Source organism: Dermacentor variabilis, chromosome 10 (genome assembly GCF_050947875.1).
Source record: "Dermacentor variabilis isolate Ectoservices chromosome 10, ASM5094787v1, whole genome shotgun sequence".
NCBI lineage: Eukaryota > Metazoa > Arthropoda > Arachnida > Ixodida > Ixodidae > Dermacentor > Dermacentor variabilis.
In genome coordinates this window covers 113,696,458-113,716,488 of record NC_134577.1, presented here as the reverse complement: position 1 = coordinate 113,716,488, position 20,031 = coordinate 113,696,458, and the positions used below count along the sequence as shown (strand labels likewise).

Genomic DNA, 20,031 nt, shown 5'->3' with positions numbered 1-20,031 from the left:
GCAAAATATGGCGCTCGCCCTCTTGTTTTTGTGAGCACTAGCCCGAACGCATGCAGCGATCAACCACAAACGGAGTGATCAACTTACACGACGCGTGCGAGTATTGTTCACGGAAAGACTGCCGCCTACGTGCTGTAGCAATACATTCGGCGACTGCACAACATAGCAGCACGATACAGGTGCAGTCGTAAACAGCACATTCTCGCCATCGGTCATACCATGCTGAATACGCCGGTTCTCGTCCGATCCCCGAAGCTAAGCAGCATTGGGTTCGGTCAGTACTTGGGAGGGAGACCACCTGGGAACACCGAGTGCTGATGGCACCGTTCTTTTTGCTTTTTTATTGCGTGCTTCTGTGACGTCTTGTTTTTTTTTTTTTCATTTGCACAACGTGTGGGTGGTTGCATTTTCTGTAACTTACGTTCAACTGGAGCCTGCTGGTAGAGCCAACGCCGAAGTGTAACACCAACAATATTCAGGCCACTACACGATATTGTACGCGGAGTGATGACGGTGGTAAGCGGTATACGTAATGATGCAAAATTTAGTCGCACAAGCTTCTAACCGCTTACTTATCACACCCGCATACAGCTCAATGACAACGCATCAATAAAGTGGCACCTTGTGGGCTGCAACGCGCGCAAAATGTGGCGCTCGCCCTCTTGTTTTTGTGAGCACTAGCACGCACGCATGCAGCGAACAACCAGAAACGGAGTGATTAACGTACACGACGCGTGCGTGTATTGTTCACGGAAAGACTGCCGCGTACGTGCTGTATGCTGTACCAATACATTCGGCGACTGCACAACATAGCAGCACGATATAGGTGCAGTCGTAAACAGCACATTCTCGCCATCGGCCATACCATGCTGAATACGCCGGTTCTCGTCCGATCCCCGAAGCTAAGCAGCATTGGGCTCGGTCAGTACTTGGGAGGGAGACCACCTGGGAACACCGAGTGCTGATGGCACCGTTCTTTTTGCTTTTTTATTGCGTGCTTCTGTGACGTCTTGCTTTTTTTTTCATTTGCACAACGTGTGGGTGGTTCCATTTTCTGTAACTTACGTTCAACTGGAGCCTGCTGGTAGAGCCAACGCCGAAGTGTAACACCAACAATATTCAGGCCACCACACGATATTGTACGCGGAATGATGACGGTGGTAAGCGGTATACGTAATGATGCAAAATTTAGTCGCACAAGCTTCTAACCGCTTTCTTATCACACCTCCATACAGCTCAATGACAACGCATCAATAAAGTGGCACCTTGTGGGCTGCAACGCGCGCAAAATGTGGCGCTCGCCCTCTTGTTTTTGTGAGCACTAGCCCGAACGCATGCAGCGATCAACCACAAACGGAGTGATCAACGTACACGACGCGTGCGAGTATTGTTCACGGAAAGACTGCCGCGTACGTGCTGTAGCAATACATTCGGCGACTGCACAACATAGCAGCACGATACAGGTGCAGTCGTAAACAGCACATTCTCGCCATCGGCCATACCATGTTGAATACGCCGGTTCTCGTCCGTTCCCCGAAGCTAAGCAGCATTGGGCTCGGTCAGTACTTGGGAGGGAGACCACCTGGGAACACCGAGTGCTGATGGCACCGTTCTTTTTGCTTTTTATTGCGTGCTTCTGTGACGTCTTGCTTTTTTTTTTCATTTGCACAACGTGTGGGTGGTTCCATTTTCTGTAACTTACGTTCAACTGGAGCCTGCTGGTAGAGCCAACGCCGAAGTGTAACACCAACAATATTCAGGCCACCACACGATATTGTACGCGGAATGATGACGGTGGTAAGCGGTATACGTAATGATGCAAAATTTAGTCGCACAAGCTTCTAACCGCTTTCTTGTCACACCTGCATACAGCTCAATGACAACGCATCAATAAAGTGGCACCTTGTGGGCTGCAACGCGCGCAAAATGTGGCGCTCGCCCTCTTATTTTTGTGAGCACTAGCACGCACGCATGCAGCGAACAACCGCAAACGGAGTGATCAACGTACACGACGCGTGCGTCTATTGTTCACGGAAAGACTGCCGCGTACGTGCTGTAGCAATACATTCGGCGACTGCACAACATAGCAGCACGATACAGGTGCAGTCGTAAACAGCACATTCTCGCCATCGGCCATACCATGTTGAATACGCCGGTTCTCGTCCGTTCCCCGAAGCTAAGCAGCATTGGGCTCGGTCAGTACTTGGGAGGGAGACCACCTGGGAACACCGAGTGCTGATGGCACCGTTCTTTTTGCTTTTTTATTGCGTGCTTTTGTGACGTCTTGTTCTTTTTTTTTCATTTGCACAACGTGTGGGTGGTTGCATTTTCTGTAACTTACGTTCAATTGGAGCCTGCTGGTAGAGCCAACGCCGAAGTGTAACACCAACAATATTCAGGCCACTACAAGATATTGTACGCGGAATGATGACGGTGGTAAGCGGTATACGTAATGATGCAAAATTTAGTCGCACAAGCTTCTAACCGCTTACTTATCACACCCGCATACAGCTCAATGACAACGCATCAATAAAGTGGCACCTTGTGGGCTGCAACGCGCGCAAAATGTGGCGCTCGCCCTCTTGTTTTTGTGAGCACTAGCACGCACGCATGCAGCGAACAACCAGAAACGGAGTGATTAACGTACACGACGCGTGCGTGTATTGTTCACGGAAAGACTGCCGCGTACGTGCTGTATGCTGTACCAATACATTCGGCGACTGCACAACATAGCAGCACGATATAGGTGCAGTCGTAAACAGCACATTCTCGCCATCGGCCATACCATGCTGAATACGCCGGTTCTCGTCCGATCCCCGAAGCTAAGCAGCATTGGGCTCGGTCAGTACTTGGGAGGGAGACCACCTGGGAACACCGAGTGCTGATGGCACCGTTCTTTTTGCTTTTTTATTGCGTGCTTCTGTGACGTCTTGTTTTTTTTTTCATTTGCACAACGTGTGGGTGCTTGCATTTACTGTAACTTACGTTCAATTGGAGCCTGCTGGTAGAGCCAACGCCGAAGTGTAACACCAACAATATTCAGGCCACTACACGATATTGTACGCGGAGTGATGACGGTGGTAAGCGGTATACGTAATGATGCAAAATTTAGTCGCACAAGCTTCTAACCGCTTACTTATCACACCCGCATACAGCTCAATGACAACGCATCAATAAAGTGGCACCTTGTGGGCTGCAACGCGCGCAAAATGTGGCGCTCGCCCTCTTGTTTTTGTGAGCACTAGCCCGAACGCATGCAGCGATCAACCACAAACGGAGTGATCAACGTACACGACGCGTGCGAGTATTGTTCACGGAAAGACTGCCGCGTACGTGCTGTAGCAATACATTCGGCGACTGCACAACATAGCAGCACGATACAGGTGCAGTCGTAAACAGCACATTCTCGCCATCGGCCATACCATGTTGAATACGCCGGTTCTCGTCCGTTCCCCGAAGCTAAGCAGCATTGGGCTCGGTCAGTACTTGGGAGGGAGACCACCTGGGAACACCGAGTGCTGATGGCACCGTTCTTTTTGGTTTTTATTGCGTGCTTCTGTGACGTCTTGCTTTTTTTTTTCATTTGCACAACGTGTGGGTGGTTCCATTTTCTGTAACTTACGTTCAACTGGAGCCTGCTGGTAGAGCCAACGCCGAAGTGTAACACCAACAATATTCAGGCCACCACACGATATTGTACGCGGAATGATGACGGTGGTAAGCGGTATACGTAATGATGCAAAATTTAGTCGCACAAGCTTCTAACCGCTTTCTTATCCCACCTCCATACAGCTCAATGACAACGCATCAATAAAGTGGCACCTTGTGGGCTGCAACGCGCGCAAAATGTGGCGCTCGCCCTCTTGTTTTTGTGAGCACTAGCCCGAACGCATGCAGCGATCAACCACAAACGGAGTGATCAACGTACACGACGCGTGCGAGTATTGTTCACGGAAAGACTGCCGCGTACGTGCTGTAGCAATACATTCGGCGACTGCACAACATAGCAGCACGATACAGGTGCAGTCGTAAACAGCACATTCTCGCCATCGGCCATACCATGTTGAATACGCCGGTTCTCGTCCGTTCCCCGAAGCTAAGCAGCATTGGGCTCGGTCAGTACTTGGGAGGGAGACCACCTGGGAACACCGAGTGCTGATGGCACCGTTCTTTTTGCTTTTTATTGCGTGCTTCTGTGACGTCTTGCTTTTTTTTTTCATTTGCACAACGTGTGGGTGGTTCCATTTTCTGTAACTTACGTTCAACTGGAGCCTGCTGGTAGAGCCAACGCCGAAGTGTAACACCAACAATATTCAGGCCACCACACGATATTGTACGCGGAATGATGACGGTGGTAAGCGGTATACGTAATGATGCAAAATTTAGTCGCACAAGCTTCTAACCGCTTTCTTGTCACACCTGCATACAGCTCAATGACAACGCATCAATAAAGTGGCACCTTGTGGGCTGCAACGCGCGCAAAATGTGGCGCTCGCCCTCTTGTTTTTGTGAGCACTAGCACGCACGCATGCAGCGAACAACCGCAAACGGAGTGATCAACGTACACGACGCGTGCGTCTATTGTTCACGGAAAGACTGCCGCGTACGTGCTGTAGCAATACATTCGGCGACTGCACAACATAGCAGCACGATACAGGTGCAGTCGTAAACAGCACATTCTCGCCATCGGCCATACCATGTTGAATACGCCGGTTCTCGTCCGTTCCCCGAAGCTAAGCAGCATTGGGCTCGGGCAGTACTTGGGAGGGAGACCACCTGGGAACACCGAGTGCTGATGGCACCGTTCTTTTTGCTTTTTTATTGCGTGCTTTTGTGACGTCTTGTTCTTTTTTTTTTCATTTGCACAACGTGTGGGTGGTTGCATTTTCTGTAACTTACGTTCAATTGGAGCCTGCTGGTAGAGCCAACGCCGAAGTGTAACACCAACAATATTCAGGCCACTACACGATATTGTACGCGGAATGATGACGGTGGTAAGCGGTATACGTAATGATGCAAAATTTAGTCGCACAAGCTTCTAACCGCTTACTTATCACACCCGCATACAGCTCAATGACAACGCATCAATAAAGTGGCACCTTGTGGGCTGCAACGCGCGCAAAATGTGGCGCTCGCCCTCTTGTTTTTGTGAGCACTAGCACGCACGCATGCAGCGAACAACCAGAAACGGAGTGATTAACGTACACGACGCGTGCGTGTATTGTTCACGGAAAGACTGCCGCGTACGTGCTGTATGCTGTAGCAATACATTCGGCGACTGCACAACATAGCAGCACGATACAGGTGCAGTCGTAAACAGCACATTCTCGCCATCGGCCATACCATGCTGAATACGCCGGTTCTCGTCCGATCCCCGAAGCTAAGCAGCATTGGGCTCGGTCAGTACATGGGAGGGAGACCACCTGGGAACACCGAGTGCTGATGGCACCGTTCTTTTTGCTTTTTTATTGCGTGCTTCTGTGACGTCTTGTTTTTTTTTTCATTTGCACAACGTGTGGGTGGTTGCATTTACTGTAACTTACGTTCAATTGGAGCCTGCTGGTAGAGCCAACGCCGAAGTGTAACACCAACAATATTCAGGCCACTACACGATATTGTACGCGGAATGATGACGGTGGTAAGCGGTATACGTAATGATGCAAAATTTAGTCGCACAAGCTTCCAACCGCTTACTTATCACACCCGCATACAGCTCAATGACAACGCATCAATAAAGTGGCACCTTGTGGACTGCAACGCGCGCAAAATGTGGCGCTCGCCCTCTTGTTTTTGTGAGCACTAGCACGCACGCATGCAGCGAACAACCGCAAACGGAGTGATCAACGTACACGACGCGTGCGTCTATTGTTCACGGAAAGACTGCCGCGTACGTGCTGTAGCAATACATTCGGCGACTGCACAACATAGCAGCACGATACAGGTGCAGTCGTAAACAGCACATTCTTGCCATCGGCCATACCATGCTGAATACGCCGGTTCTGGTCCGATCCCCGAAGCTAAGCAGCATTGGGCTCGGTCAGTACATGGGAGGGAGACCACCTGGGAACACCGAGTGCTGATGGCACCGTTCTTTTTGCTTTTTTATTGCGTGCTTCTGTGACGTCTTGTTCTTTTTTTTTTTCATTTGCACAACGTGTGGGTGGTTGCATTTTCTGTAACTTACGTTCAATTGGAGCCTGCTGGTAGAGCCAACGCCGAAGTGTAACACCAACAATATTCAGGCCACTACACGATATTGTACGCGGAATGATGACGGTGGTAAGCGGTATACGTAATGATGCAAAATTTAGTCGCACAAGCTTCTAACCGCCTACTTATCACACCCGCATACAGCTCAATGACAACGCATCAATAAAGTGGCACCTTGTGGGCTGCAACGCGCGCAAAATGTGGCGCTCGCCCTCTTGTTTTTGTGAGCACTAGCACGCACGCATGCAGCGAACTTCCACAAACGGAGTGATCAACTTACACGACGCGTGCGAGTATTGTTCACGGAAAGACTGCCGCCTACGTGCTGTAGCAATACATTCGGCGACTGCACAACATAGCAGCACGACACAGGTGCAGTCGTAAACAGCACATTCTCGCCATCGGTCATACCATGCTGAATACGCCGGTTCTCGTCCGATCCCCGAAGCTAAGCTGCATTGGGTTCGGTCAGTACTTGGGAGGGAGACCACCTGGGAACACCGAGTGCTGATGGCACCGTTCTTTTTGCTTTTTTATTGCGTGCTTCTCTGACGTCTTGTTTTTTTTTTCATTTGCACAACGTGTGGGTGGTTGCATTTTCTGTAACTTACGTTCAATTGGAGCCTGCTGGTAGAGCCAACGCCGAAGTGTAACACCAACAATATTCAGGCCACTACACGATATTGTACGCGGCATGATGACGGTGGTAAGCGGTATACGTAATGATGCAAAATTTAGTCACACAAGCTTCTAACCGCTTACTTATCACACCCGCATACAGCTCAATGACAACGCATCAATAAAGTGGCACCTTCTGGGCTGCAACGCGCGCAAAATGTGGCGCTCGCCCTCTTGTTTTTGTGAGCACTAGCACGCACGCATGCAGCGAACAACCAGAAACGGAGTGATCAACGTACACGACGCGTGCGTGTATTGTTCACGGAAAGACTGCCGCGTACGTGCTGTATGCTGTAGCAATACATTCGGCGACTGCACAACATAGCAGCACGATACAGGTGCAGTCGTAAACAGCACATTCTCGCCATCGGCCATACCATGCTGAATACGCCGGTTCTCGTCCGATCCCCGAAGCTAAGCAGCATTGGGCACGGTCAGTACTTGGGAGGGAGACCACCTGGGAACACCGAGTGCTGATGGCACCGTTCTTTTTGCTTTTTTATTGCGTGCTTCTGTGACGTCTTGTTTTTTTTTTCATTTGCACAACGTGTGGGTGGTTGCATTTACTGTAACTTACGTTCAATTGGAGCCTGCTGGTAGAGCCAACGCCGAAGTGTAACACAAACAATATTCAGGCCACTACACGATATTGTACGCGGAATGATGACGGTGGTAAGCGGTATACGTAATGATGCAAAATTTAGTCGCACAAGCTTCAAACCGCTTACTTATCACACCGCATACAGCTCAATGACAACGCATCAATAAAGTGGCACCTTGTGGACTGCAACGCGCGCAAAATGTGGCGCTCGCCCTCTTGTTTTTGTGAGCACTAGCATGCACGCATGTAGCGAACAACCACAAACGGAGTGATCAACGTACACGACGCGTGCGTGTATTGTTCACGGAAAGAGAACCGCGTACGTGCTGTATGCTGTAGCAATACATTCGGCGACTGCACAACATAGCAGCACGATACAGGTGCAGTCGTAAACAGCACATTCTCGCCATCGGCCATACCATGCTGAATACGCCGGTTCTCGTCCGATCCCCGAAGCTAAGCAGCATCGGGCTCGGTCAGTACTTGGGAGTGAGACCACCTGGGAACACCGAGTGCTGATGGCACCGTTCTTTTTGCTTTTTTATTGCGTGCTTCTGTGACGTCTTGTTCTTTTTTTTTCATTTGCACCACGTGTGGGTGGTTGCATTTTCTGTAACTTACGTTCAATTGGAGCCTGCTGGTAGAGCCAACGCCGAAGTGTAACACCAACAATATTCAGGCCACTACACGATATTGTACGCGGAATGATGACGGTGGTAAGCGGTATACGTAATGATGCAAAATTTAGTCGCACAAGCTTCTAACCGCTTACTTATCACACCCGCATACAGCTCAATGACAACGCATCAATAAAGTGGCACCTTGTGGGCTGCAACGCGCGCAAAATGTGGCGCTCGCCCTCTTGTTTTTGTGAGCACTAGCACGCACGCATGCAGCGAACTTCCACAAACGGAGTGATCAACTTACACGACGCGTGCGAGTATTGTTCACGGAAAGACTGCCGCCTACGTGCTGTAGCAATACATTCGGCGACTGCACAACATAGCAGCACGATACAGGTGCAGTCGTAAACAGCACATTCTCGCCATCGGTCATACCATGCTGAATACGCCGGTTCTCGTCCGATCCCCGAAGCTAAGCAGCATTGGGTTCGGTCAGTACTTGGGAGGGAGACCACCTGGGAACACCGAGTGCTGATGGCACCGTTCTTTTTGCTTTTTTATTGCGTGCTTCTGTGACGTCTTGTTTTTTTTTTCATTTGCACAACGTGTGGGTGGTTGCATTTTCTGTAACTTACGTTCAACTGGAGCCTGCTGGTAGAGCCAACGCCGAAGTGTAACACCAACAATATTCAGGCCACTACACGATATTGTACGCGGAGTGATGACGGTGGTAAGCGGTATACGTAATGATGCAAAATTTAGTCGCACAAGCTTCTAACCGCTTACTTATCACACCCGCATACAGCTCAATGACAACGCATCAATAAAGTGGCACCTTGTGGGCTGCAACGCGCGCAAAATGTGGCGCTCGCCCTCTTGTTTTTGTGAGCACTAGCACGCACGCATGCAGCGAACAACCAGAAACGGAGTGATTAACGTACACGACGCGTGCGTGTATTGTTCACGGAAAGACTGCCGCGTACGTGCTGTATGCTGTAGCAATACATTCGGCGACTGCACAACATAGCAGCACGATAAAGGTGCAGTCGTAAACAGCACATTCTCGCCATCGGCCATACCATGCTGAATACGCCGGTTCTCGTCCGATCCCCGAAGCTAAGCAGCATTGGGCTCGGTCAGTACTTGGGAGGGAGACCACCTGGGAACACCGAGTGCTGATGGCACCGTTCTTTTTGCTTTTTTATTGCGTGCTTCTGTGACGTCTTGTTTTTTTTTTCATTTGCACAACGTGTGGGTGGTTGCATTTACTGTAACTTACGTTCAATTGGAGCCTGCTGGTAGAGCCAACGCCGAAGTGTAACACCAACAATATTCAGGCCACTACACGATATTGTACGCGGAATGATGACGGTGGTAAGCGGTATACGTAATGATGCAAAATTTAGTCGCACAAGCTTCTAACCGCTTACTTATCACACCCGCATACAGCTCAATGACAACGCATCAATAAAGTGGCACCTTGTGGGCTGCAACGCGCGCAAAATGTGGCGCTCGCCCTCTTGTTTTTGTGAGCACTAGCACGCACGCATGCAGCGAACAACCAGAAACGGAGTGATCAACGTACACGACGCGTGCGTGTATTGTTCACGGAAAGACTGCCGCGTACGTGCTGTAGCAATACATTCGGCGACTGCACAACATAGCAGCACGATACAGGTGCAGTCGAAAACAGCAAATTCTTGCCATCGGCCATACCTTGCTGGATACGCCGGTTCTCGTCCGATCCCCGAAGCTAAGCAGCATTGGGCTCAGTCAGTACTTAGGAGGGAGACCACCTGGGAACACCGAGTGCTGATGGCACCGTTCTTTTTGCTTTTTTATTGCGTGCTTCTGTGACGTCTTGTTTTTTTTTTCATTTGCACAACGTGTGGGTGGTTGCATTTTCTGTAACTTACGTTCAATTGGAGCCTGCTGGTAGAGCCAACGCCGAAGTGTAACACCAACAATATTCAGGCCACTACACGATATTGTACGCGGAATGATGACGGTGGTAAGCGGTATACGTAATGATGCAAAATTTAGTCACACAAGCTTCTAACCGCTTACTTATCGCACCCGCATACAGCTCAATGACAACGCATCAATAAAGTGGCACCTTGTGGGCTGCAACGCGCGCAAAATGTGGCGCTCGCCCTCTTGTTTTTGTGAGCACTAGCACGCACGCATGCAGTGAACAACCAGAAACGGAGTGATCAACGTACACGACGCGTGCGTGTATTGTTCACGGAAAGACTGCCGCGTACGTGCTGTATGCTGTAGCAATACATTCGGCGACTGCACAACATAGCAGCACGATACAGGTGCAGTCGTAAACAGCACATTCTCGCCATCGGCCATACCATGCTGAATACGCCGGTTCTCGTCCGATCCCCGAAGCTAAGCAGCATTGGGCTCGGTCAGTACTTGGGAGGGAGACCACCTGGGAACACCGAGTGCTGATGGCACCGTTCTTTTTGCTTTTTTATTGCGTGCTTCTGTGACGTCTTGTTTTTTTTTTCATTTGCACAACGTGTGGGTGGTTGCATTTACTGTAACTTACGTTCAACTGGAGCCTGCTGGTAGAGCCAACGCCGAAGTGTAACACCAACAATATTCAGGCCACTACACGATATTGTACGCGGAATGATGACGGTGGTAAGCGGTATGCGTAATGACGCAAAATTTAGTCGCACAAGCTTCAAACCGCTTACTTATCACACCCGCATACAGCTCAATGACAACGCATCAATAAAGTGGCACCTTGTGGGCTGCAACGCGCGCAAAATGTGGCGCTCGCCCTCTTGTTTTTGTGAGCACTAGCACGCACGCATGCAGCGAACAAACACAAACGGAGTGATCAACGTACACGACGCGTGCGTGTATTGTTCACGGAAAGGCTGCCGCGTACGTGCTGTATGCTGTAGCAATACATTCGGCGACTGCACAACATAGCAGCACGATACAGGTGCAGTCGTAAACAGCACATTCTCGCCATCGGCCATACCATGCTGAATACGCCGGTTCTCGTCCGCTATCCGAAGCTAAGCAGCATTGGGCTCGGTCAGTACTTGGGAGGGAGACCACCTGGGAACACCGAGTGCTGATGGCACTGTTCTTTTTGCTTTTTTATTGCGTGCTTCTGTGACGTCTTTTTTTTTTCATTTGCACAACGTGTGGGTGGTTGCATTTACTGTAACTTACGTTCAACTGGAGCCTGCTGGTAGAGCCAACGCCGAAGTGTAACACCAACAATATTCAGGCCACTACACGATATTGTACGCGGAATGATGACGGTGGTAAGCGGTATACGTAATGATGCAAAATTTAGTCGCACAGGCTTCTAACCGCTTACTTATCACACCCGCATACAGCTCAATGACAACGCATCAATAAAGTGGCACCTTGTGGGCTGCAACGCGCGCAAAATGTGGCGCTCGCCCTCTTGTTTTTGTGAGCACTAGCACGCACGCATGCAGCGAACAACCAGAAACGGAGTGATCAACGTACACGACGCGTGCGTGTATTGTTCACGGAAAGACTGCCGCGTACGTGCTGTAGCAATACATTCGGCGACTGCACAACATAGCAGCACGATACAGGTGCAGTCGAAAACAGCAAATTCTTGCCATCGGCCATACCTTGCTGGATACGCCGGTTCTCGTCCGATCCCCGAAGCTAAGCAGCATTGGGCTCAGTCAGTACTTAGGAGGGAGACCACCTGGGAACACCGAGTGCTGATGGCACCGTTCTTTTTGCTTTTTTATTGCGTGCTTCTGTGACGTCTTGTTTTTTTTTTCATTTGCACAACGTGTGGGTGGTTGCATTTTCTGTAACTTACGTTCAATTGGAGCCTGCTGGTAGAGCCAACGCCGAAGTGTAACACCAACAATATTCAGGCCACTACACGATATTGTACGCGGAATGATGACGGTGGTAAGCGGTGTACGTAATGATGCAAAATTTAGTCACACAAGCTTCTAACCGCTTACTTATCACACCCGCATACAGCTCAATGACAACGCATCAATAAAGTGGCACCTTGTGGGCTGCAACGCGCGCAAAATGTGGCGCTCGCCCTCTTGTTTTTGTGAGCACTAGCACGCACGCATGCAGTGAACAACCAGAAACGGAGTGATCAACGTACACGACGCGTGCGTGTATTGTTCACGGAAAGACTGCCGCGTACGTGCTGTATGCTGTAGCAATACATTCGGCGACTGCACAACATAGCAGCACGATACAGGTGCAGTCGTAAACAGCACATTCTCGCCATCGGCCATACCATGCTGAATACGCCGGTTCTCGTCCGATCCCCGAAGCTAAGCAGCATTGGGCTCGGTCAGTACTTGGGAGGGAGACCACCTGGGAACACCGAGTGCTGATGGCACCGTTCTTTTTGCTTTTTTATTGCGTGCTTCTGTGACGTCTTGTTTTTTTTTTCATTTGCACAACGTGTGGGTGGTTGCATTTACTGTAACTTACGTTCAACTGGAGCCTGCTGGTAGAGCCAACGCCGAAGTGTAACACCAACAATATTCAGGCCACTACACGATATTGTACGCGGAATGATGACGGTGGTAAGCGGTATGCGTAATGACGCAAAATTTAGTCGCACAAGCTTCAAACCGCTTACTTATCACACCCGCATACAGCTCAATGACAACGCATCAATAAAGTGGCACCTTGTGGGCTGCAACGCGCGCAAAATGTGGCGCTCGCCCTCTTGTTTTTGTGAGCACTAGCACGCACGCATGCAGCGAACAAACACAAACGGAGTGATCAACGTACACGACGCGTGCGTGTATTGTTCACGGAAAGGCTGCCGCGTACGTGCTGTATGCTGTAGCAATACATTCGGCGACTGCACAACATAGCAGCACGATACAGGTGCAGTCGTAAACAGCACATTCTCGCCATCGGCCATACCATGCTGAATACGCCGGTTCTCGTCCGCTATCCGAAGCTAAGCAGCATTGGGCTCGGTCAGTACTTGGGAGGGAGACCACCTGGGAACACCGAGTGCTGATGGCACTGTTCTTTTTGCTTTTTTATTGCGTGCTTCTGTGACGTCTTTTTTTTTTCATTTGCACAACGTGTGGGTGGTTGCATTTACTGTAACTTACGTTCAACTGGAGCCTGCTGGTAGAGCCAACGCCGAAGTGTAACACCAACAATATTCAGGCCACTACACGATATTGTACGCGGAATGATGACGGTGGTAAGCGGTATACGTAATGATGCAAAATTTAGTCGCACAGGCTTCTAACCGCTTACTTATCACACCCGCATACAGCTCAATGACAACGCATCAATAAAGTGGCACCTTGTGGGCTGCAACGCGCGCAAAATGTGGCGCTCGCCCTCTTGTTTTTGTGAGCACTAGCACGCACGCATGCAGCGAACAACCAGAAACGGAGTGATCAACGTACACGACGCGTGCGTGTATTGTTCACGGAAAGACTGCCGCGTACGTGCTGTAGCAATACATTCGGCGACTGCACAACATAGCAGCACGATACAGGTGCAGTCGAAAACAGCAAATTCTTGCCATCGGCCATACCTTGCTGGATACGCCGGTTCTCGTCCGATCCCCGAAGCTAAGCAGCATTGGGCTCAGTCAGTACTTAGGAGGGAGACCACCTGGGAACACCGAGTGCTGATGGCACCGTTCTTTTTGCTTTTTTATTGCGTGCTTCTGTGACGTCTTGTTTTTTTTTTCATTTGCACAACGTGTGGGTGGTTGCATTTTCTGTAACTTACGTTCAATTGGAGCCTGCTGGTAGAGCCAACGCCGAAGTGTAACACCAACAATATTCAGGCCACTACACGATATTGTACGCGGAATGATGACGGTGGTAAGCGGTATACGTAATGATGCAAAATTTAGTCACACAAGCTTCTAACCGCTTACTTATCGCACCCGCATACAGCTCAATGACAACGCATCAATAAAGTGGCACCTTGTGGGCTGCAACGCGCGCAAAATGTGGCGCTCGCCCTCTTGTTTTTGTGAGCACTAGCACGCACGCATGCAGTGAACAACCAGAAACGGAGTGATCAACGTACACGACGCGTGCGTGTATTGTTCACGGAAAGACTGCCGCGTACGTGCTGTATGCTGTAGCAATACATTCGACGACTGCACAACATAGCAGCACGATACAGGTGCAGTCGTAAACAGCACATTCTCGCCATCGGCCATACCATGCTGAATACGCCGGTTCTCGTCCGATCCCCGAAGCTAAGCAGCATTGGGCTCGGTCAGTACTTGGGAGGGAGACCACCTGGGAACACCGAGTGCTGATGGCACCGTTCTTTTTGCTTTTTTATTGCGTGCTTCTGTGACGTCTTGTTTTTTTTTTCATTTGCACAACGTGTGGGTGGTTGCATTTACTGTAACTTACGTTCAACTGGAGCCTGCTGGTAGAGCCAACGCCGAAGTGTAACACCAACAATATTCAGGCCACTACACGATATTGTACGCGGAATGATGACGGTGGTAAGCGGTATGCGTAATGACGCAAAATTTAGTCGCACAAGCTTCAAACCGCTTACTTATCACACCCGCATACAGCTCAATGACAACACATCAATAAAGTGGCACCTTGTGGGCTGCAACGCGCGCAAAATGTGGCGCTCGCCCTCTTGTTTTTGTGAGCACTAGCACGCACGCATGCAGCGAACAAACACAAATGGAGTGATCAACGTACACGACGCGTGCGTGTATTGTTCACGGAAAGGCTGCCGCGTACGTGCTGTATGCTGTAGCAATACATTCGGCGACTGCACAACATAGCAGCACGATACAGGTGCAGTCGTAAACAGCACATTCTCGCCATCGGCCATACCATGCTGAATACGCCGGTTCTCGTCCGCTATCCGAAGCTAAGCAGCATTGGGCTCGGTCAGTACTTGGGAGGGAGACCACCTGGGAACACCGAGTGCTGATGGCACTGTTCTTTTTGCTTTTTTATTGCGTGCTTCTGTGACGTCTTTTTTTTTTCATTTGCACAACGTGTGGGTGGTTGCATTTACTGTAACTTACGTTCAACTGGAGCCTGCTGGTAGAGCCAACGCCGAAGTGTAACACCAACAATATTCAGGCCACTACACGATATTGTACGCGGAATGATGACGGTTGTAAGCGGTATACGTAATGATGCAAAATTTAGTCGCACAAGCTTCTGACCGCTTACTTATCACACCCGCATACAGCTCAATGACAACGCATCAATAAAGTGGCACCTTGTGGGCTGCAACGCGCGCAAAATGTGGCGCTCGCCCTCTTGTTTTTGTGAGCACTAGCACGCACGCATGCAGCGAACTTCCACAAACGGAGTGATCAACTTACGCGACGCGTGCGAGTATTGTTCACGGAAAGACTGCCGCCTACGTGCTGTAGCAATACATTCGGCGACTGCACAACATAGCAGCACGATACAGGTGCACTCGTAAACAGCACATTCTCGCCATCGGCCATACCATGCTGAATACGCCGGTTCTCGTCCACTATCCGAAGCTAAGCAGCATTGGGCTCGGTCAGTACTTGGGAGGGAGACCACCTGGGAACACCGAGTGCTGATGGCACCGTTCTTTTTGCTTTTTTATTGCGTGCTTCTGTGACGTCTTGTTTTTTTTTTCATTTTCACAACGTGTGGGTGGTTGCATTTACTGTAACTTACGTTCAACTGGAGCCTGCTGGTAGAGCCAACGCCGAAGTGTAACACCAACAATATTCAGGCCACTACACGATATTGTACGCGGAATGATGACGGTTGTAAGCGGTATACGTAATGATGCAAAATTTAGTCGCACAAGCTTCTGACCGCTTACTTATCACACCCGCATACAGCTCAATGACAACGCATCAATAAAGTGGCACCTTGTGGGCTGCAACGCGCGCAAAATGTGGCGCTCGCCCTCTTGTTTTTGTGAGCACTAGCACGCACGCATGCAGCGAACTTCCACAAACGGAGTGATCAACTTACACGACGCGTGCGAGTATTGTTCACGGAAAGACTGCCGCCTACGTGCTGTAGCAATACATTCGGCGACTGCACAACATAGCAGCACGATACAGGTGCAGTCGTAAACAGCACATTCTCGCCATCGGTCATACCATGCTGAATACGCCGGTTCTCGTCCGATCCCCGAAGCTAAGCAGCATTGGGTTCGGTCAGTACTTGGGAGGGAGACCACCTGGGAACACCGAGTGCTGATGGCACCGTTCTTTTTGCTTTTTTATTGCGTGCTTCTGTGACGTCTTGTTTTTTTTTCATTTGCACAACGTGTGGGTGGTTGCATTTTCTGTAACTTACGTTCAACTGGAGCCTGCTGGTAGAGCCAACGCCGAAGTGTAACACCAACAATATTCAGGCCACCACACGATATTGTACGCGGAATGATGACGGTGGTAAGCGGTATACGTAATGATGCAAAATTTAGTCGCACAAGCTTCTAACCGCTTACTTATCACACCTGCATACAGCTCAATGACAACGCATCAATAAAGTGGCACCTTGTGGGCTGCAACGCGCGCAAAATATGGCGCTCGCCCTCTTGTTTTTGTGAGCACTAGCCCGAACGCATGCAGCGATCAACCACAAACGGAGTGATCAACGTACACGACGCGTGCGAGTATTGTTCACGGAAAGACTGCCGCGTACGTGCTGTAGCAATACATTCGGCGACTGCACAACATAGCAGCACGATACAGGTGCAGTCGTAAACAGCACATTCTTGCCATCGGCCATACCATGCTGAATACGCCGGTTCTCGTCCGATCCCCGAAGCTAAGCACCATCGGGCTCGGTCAGTACTTGGGAGGGAGACCACCTGGGAACACCGAGTGCTGATGGCACCGTTCTTTTTGCTTTTTTATTGCGTGCTTCTGTGACGTCTTGTTCTTTTTTTTTCATTTGCACCACGTGTGGGTGGTTGCATTTTCTGTAACTTACGTTCAATTGGAGCCTGCTGGTAGAGCCAACGCCGAAGTGTAACACCAACAATATTCAGGCCACTACACGATATTGTACGCGGAATGATGACGGTGGTAAGCGGTATACGTAATGATGCAAAATTTAGTCGCACAAGCTTCTAACCGCTTACTTATCACACCCGCATACAGCTCAATGACAACGCATCAATAAAGTGGCACCTTGTGGGCTGCAACGCGCGCAAAATGTGGCGCTCGCCCTCTTGTTTTTGTGAGCACTAGCACGCACGCATGCAGCGAACTTCCACAAACGGAGTGATCAACTTACACGACGCGTGCGAGTATTGTTCACGGAAAGACTGCCGCCTACGTGCTGTAGCAATACATTCGGCGACTGCACAACATAGCAGCACGATACAGGTGCAGTCGTAAACAGCACATTCTCGCCATCGGTCATACCATGCTGAATACGCCGGTTCTCGTCCGATCCCCGAAGCTAAGCAGCATTGGGTTCGGTCAGTACTTGGGAGGGAGACCACCTGGGAACACCGAGTGCTGATGGCACCGTTCTTTTTGCTTTTTTATTGCGTGCTTCTGTGATGTCTTGTTTTTTTTTTTTCATTTGCACAACGTGTGGGTGGTTGCATTTTCTGTAACTTACGTTCAACTGGAGCCTGCTGGTAGAGCCAACGCCGAAGTGTAACACCAACAATATTCAGGCCACTACACGATATTGTACGCGGAGTGATGACGGTGGTAAGCGGTATACGTAATGATGCAAAATTTAGTCGCACAAGCTTCTAACCGCTTACTTATCACACCCGCATACAGCTCAATGACAACGCATCAATAAAGTGGCACCTTGTGGGCTGCAACGCGCGCAAAATGTGGCGCTCGCCCTCTTGTTTTTGTGAGCACTAGCACGCACGCATGCAGCGAACAACCAGAAACGGAGTGATTAACGTACACGACGCGTGCGTGTATTGTTCACGGAAAGACTGCCGCGTACGTGCTGTATGCTGTACCAATACATTCGGCGACTGCACAACATAGCAGCACGATACAGGTGCAGTCGTAAACAGCACATTCTCGCCATCGGCCATACCATGCTGAATACGCCGGTTCTCGTCCGATCCCCGAAGCTAAGCAGCATTGGGCTCGGTCAGTACTTGGGAGGGAGACCACCTGGGAACACCGAGTGCTGATGGCACCGTTCTTTTTGCTTTTTTATTGCGTGCTTCTGTGACGTCTTGTTTTTTTTTTCATTTGCACAACGTGTGGGTGCTTGCATTTACTGTAACTTACGTTCAATTGGAGCCTGCTGGTAGAGCCAACGCCGAAGTGTAACACCAACAATATTCAGGCCACTACACGATATTGTACGCGGAATGATGACGGTGGTAAGCGGTATACGTAATGATGCAAAATTTAGTCGCACAAGCTTCTAAGCGCTTACTTATCACACCCGCATACAGCTCAATGACAACGCATCAATAAAGTGGCACCTTGTGGGCTGCAACGCGCGCAAAATGTGGCGCTCGCCCTCTTGTGTTTGTGAGCACTAGCACGCACGCATGCAGCGAACAACCAGAAACGGAGTGATCAACGTACACGACGCGTGCGTGTATTGTTCACGGAAAGACTGCCGCGTACGTGCTGTAGCAATACATTCGGCGACTGCACAACATAGCAGCACGATACAGGTACAGTCGAAAACAGCAAATTCTTGCCATCGGCCATACCTTGCTGGATACGCCGGTTCTCGTCCGATCCCCGAAACTAAGCAGCATTGGGCTCGGTCAGTACTTAGGAGGGAGACCACCTGGGAACACCGAGTGCTGATGGCACCGTTCTTTTTGCTTTTTTATTGCGTGCTTCTGTGACGTCTTGTTTTTTTTTTTCATTTGCACAACGTGTGGGTGGTTGCATTTTCTGTAACTTACGTTCAATTGGAGCCTGCTGGTAGAGCCAACGCCGAAGTGTAACACCAACAATATTCAGGCCACTACACGATATTGTACGCGGAATGATGACGGTGGTAAGCGGTATACGTAATGATGCAAAATTTAGTCGCACAAGCTTCTAACCGCTTACTTATCACACCCGCATACAGCTCAATGACAACGCATCAATAAAGTGGCACCTTGTGGGCTGCAACGCGCGCAAAATGTGGCGCTCGCCCTCTTGTTTTTGTGAGCACTAGCACGCACGCATGCAGCGAACTTCCACAAACGGAGTGATCAACTTACACGACGCGTGCGAGTATTGTTCACGGAAAGACTGCCGCCTACGTGCTGTAGCAATACATTCGGCGACTGCACAACATAGCAGCACGATACAGGTGCAGTCGTAAACAGCACATTCTCGCCATCGGTCATACCATGCTGAATACGCCGGTTCTCGTCCGATCCCCGAAGCTAAGCAGCATTGGGTTCGGTCAGTACTTGGGAGGGAGACCACCTGGGAACACCGAGTGCTGATGGCACCGTTCTTTTTGCTTTTTTATTGCGTGCTTCTGTGACGTCTTGTTTTTTTTTTTTTTCATTTGCACAACGTGTGGGTGGTTGCATTTTCTGTAACTTACGTTCAACTGGAGCCTGCTGGTAGAGCCAACGCCGAAGTGTAACACCAACAATATTCAGGCCACTACACGATATTGTACGCGGAGTGATGACGGTGGTAAGCGGTATACGTAATGATGCAAAATTTAGTCGCACAAGCTTCTAACCGCTTACTTATCACACCCGCATACAGCTCAATGACAACGCATCAATAAAGTGGCACCTTGTGGGCTGCAACGCGCGCAAAATGTGGCGCTCGCCCTCTTGTTTTTGTGAGCACTAGCACGCACGCATGCAGCGAACAACCAGAAACGGAGTGATTAACGTACACGACGCGTGCGTGTATTGTTCACGGAAAGACTGCCGCGTACGTGCTGTATGCTGTAGCAATACATTCGGCGACTGCACAACATAGCAGCACGA

General features: G+C 49.9%; 7 non-coding genes and 24 pseudogenes across 7 annotated transcripts; all 31 read left to right on the top strand.

The window, feature by feature from the left end:
• Positions 1 to 204: 204 nt before the first annotated feature.
• Positions 205 to 323, top strand: LOC142561421 (5S ribosomal RNA; annotated as a pseudogene).
• Positions 324 to 851: 528 nt separating this feature from the next.
• On the top strand, positions 852 to 970 carry LOC142561443 (5S ribosomal RNA). The gene has a single exon (XR_012823797.1). It is a non-coding gene; the product is annotated as a 5S ribosomal RNA (ribosomal RNA).
• Positions 971 to 1,488: 518 nt separating this feature from the next.
• LOC142561541 (5S ribosomal RNA) lies at positions 1,489 to 1,607 on the top strand (annotated as a pseudogene).
• Positions 1,608 to 2,125: 518 nt separating this feature from the next.
• LOC142561540 (5S ribosomal RNA) lies at positions 2,126 to 2,244 on the top strand (annotated as a pseudogene).
• A 527-nt stretch (positions 2,245 to 2,771) lies between these two features.
• LOC142561431 (5S ribosomal RNA) lies at positions 2,772 to 2,890 on the top strand. Its single transcript, XR_012823796.1, has one exon. It is a non-coding gene; the product is annotated as a 5S ribosomal RNA (ribosomal RNA).
• Positions 2,891 to 3,408: 518 nt separating this feature from the next.
• LOC142561539 (5S ribosomal RNA) lies at positions 3,409 to 3,527 on the top strand (annotated as a pseudogene).
• Positions 3,528 to 4,045: 518 nt separating this feature from the next.
• Positions 4,046 to 4,164, top strand: LOC142561536 (5S ribosomal RNA; annotated as a pseudogene).
• Positions 4,165 to 4,682: 518 nt separating this feature from the next.
• Positions 4,683 to 4,801, top strand: LOC142561442 (5S ribosomal RNA; annotated as a pseudogene).
• A 528-nt stretch (positions 4,802 to 5,329) lies between these two features.
• On the top strand, positions 5,330 to 5,448 carry LOC142561309 (5S ribosomal RNA; annotated as a pseudogene).
• Positions 5,449 to 5,966: 518 nt separating this feature from the next.
• Positions 5,967 to 6,085, top strand: LOC142562035 (5S ribosomal RNA; annotated as a pseudogene).
• A 522-nt stretch (positions 6,086 to 6,607) lies between these two features.
• On the top strand, positions 6,608 to 6,726 carry LOC142561853 (5S ribosomal RNA; annotated as a pseudogene).
• A 525-nt stretch (positions 6,727 to 7,251) lies between these two features.
• On the top strand, positions 7,252 to 7,370 carry LOC142561276 (5S ribosomal RNA; annotated as a pseudogene).
• Positions 7,371 to 7,894: 524 nt separating this feature from the next.
• LOC142561794 (5S ribosomal RNA) lies at positions 7,895 to 8,013 on the top strand (annotated as a pseudogene).
• A 520-nt stretch (positions 8,014 to 8,533) lies between these two features.
• LOC142561418 (5S ribosomal RNA) lies at positions 8,534 to 8,652 on the top strand (annotated as a pseudogene).
• A 525-nt stretch (positions 8,653 to 9,177) lies between these two features.
• Positions 9,178 to 9,296, top strand: LOC142561419 (5S ribosomal RNA). Its single transcript, XR_012823795.1, has one exon. It is a non-coding gene; the product is annotated as a 5S ribosomal RNA (ribosomal RNA).
• Positions 9,297 to 9,814: 518 nt separating this feature from the next.
• LOC142561668 (5S ribosomal RNA) lies at positions 9,815 to 9,933 on the top strand (annotated as a pseudogene).
• Positions 9,934 to 10,458: 525 nt separating this feature from the next.
• LOC142561408 (5S ribosomal RNA) lies at positions 10,459 to 10,577 on the top strand. Its single transcript, XR_012823794.1, has one exon. It is a non-coding gene; the product is annotated as a 5S ribosomal RNA (ribosomal RNA).
• Positions 10,578 to 11,102: 525 nt separating this feature from the next.
• Positions 11,103 to 11,221, top strand: LOC142561824 (5S ribosomal RNA; annotated as a pseudogene).
• A 515-nt stretch (positions 11,222 to 11,736) lies between these two features.
• On the top strand, positions 11,737 to 11,855 carry LOC142561667 (5S ribosomal RNA; annotated as a pseudogene).
• Positions 11,856 to 12,380: 525 nt separating this feature from the next.
• On the top strand, positions 12,381 to 12,499 carry LOC142561397 (5S ribosomal RNA). The gene has a single exon (XR_012823793.1). It is a non-coding gene; the product is annotated as a 5S ribosomal RNA (ribosomal RNA).
• Positions 12,500 to 13,024: 525 nt separating this feature from the next.
• Positions 13,025 to 13,143, top strand: LOC142561822 (5S ribosomal RNA; annotated as a pseudogene).
• A 515-nt stretch (positions 13,144 to 13,658) lies between these two features.
• On the top strand, positions 13,659 to 13,777 carry LOC142561666 (5S ribosomal RNA; annotated as a pseudogene).
• A 525-nt stretch (positions 13,778 to 14,302) lies between these two features.
• Positions 14,303 to 14,421, top strand: LOC142561386 (5S ribosomal RNA). The gene has a single exon (XR_012823792.1). It is a non-coding gene; the product is annotated as a 5S ribosomal RNA (ribosomal RNA).
• A 525-nt stretch (positions 14,422 to 14,946) lies between these two features.
• LOC142561821 (5S ribosomal RNA) lies at positions 14,947 to 15,065 on the top strand (annotated as a pseudogene).
• A 515-nt stretch (positions 15,066 to 15,580) lies between these two features.
• Positions 15,581 to 15,699, top strand: LOC142562354 (5S ribosomal RNA; annotated as a pseudogene).
• A 518-nt stretch (positions 15,700 to 16,217) lies between these two features.
• Positions 16,218 to 16,336, top strand: LOC142561417 (5S ribosomal RNA; annotated as a pseudogene).
• Positions 16,337 to 16,853: 517 nt separating this feature from the next.
• On the top strand, positions 16,854 to 16,972 carry LOC142561476 (5S ribosomal RNA; annotated as a pseudogene).
• Positions 16,973 to 17,492: 520 nt separating this feature from the next.
• On the top strand, positions 17,493 to 17,611 carry LOC142561416 (5S ribosomal RNA; annotated as a pseudogene).
• A 527-nt stretch (positions 17,612 to 18,138) lies between these two features.
• Positions 18,139 to 18,257, top strand: LOC142561373 (5S ribosomal RNA). The gene has a single exon (XR_012823790.1). It is a non-coding gene; the product is annotated as a 5S ribosomal RNA (ribosomal RNA).
• Positions 18,258 to 18,775: 518 nt separating this feature from the next.
• On the top strand, positions 18,776 to 18,894 carry LOC142561759 (5S ribosomal RNA; annotated as a pseudogene).
• Positions 18,895 to 19,413: 519 nt separating this feature from the next.
• On the top strand, positions 19,414 to 19,532 carry LOC142561415 (5S ribosomal RNA; annotated as a pseudogene).
• The last annotated feature ends 499 nt before the right edge of the window (positions 19,533 to 20,031 follow it).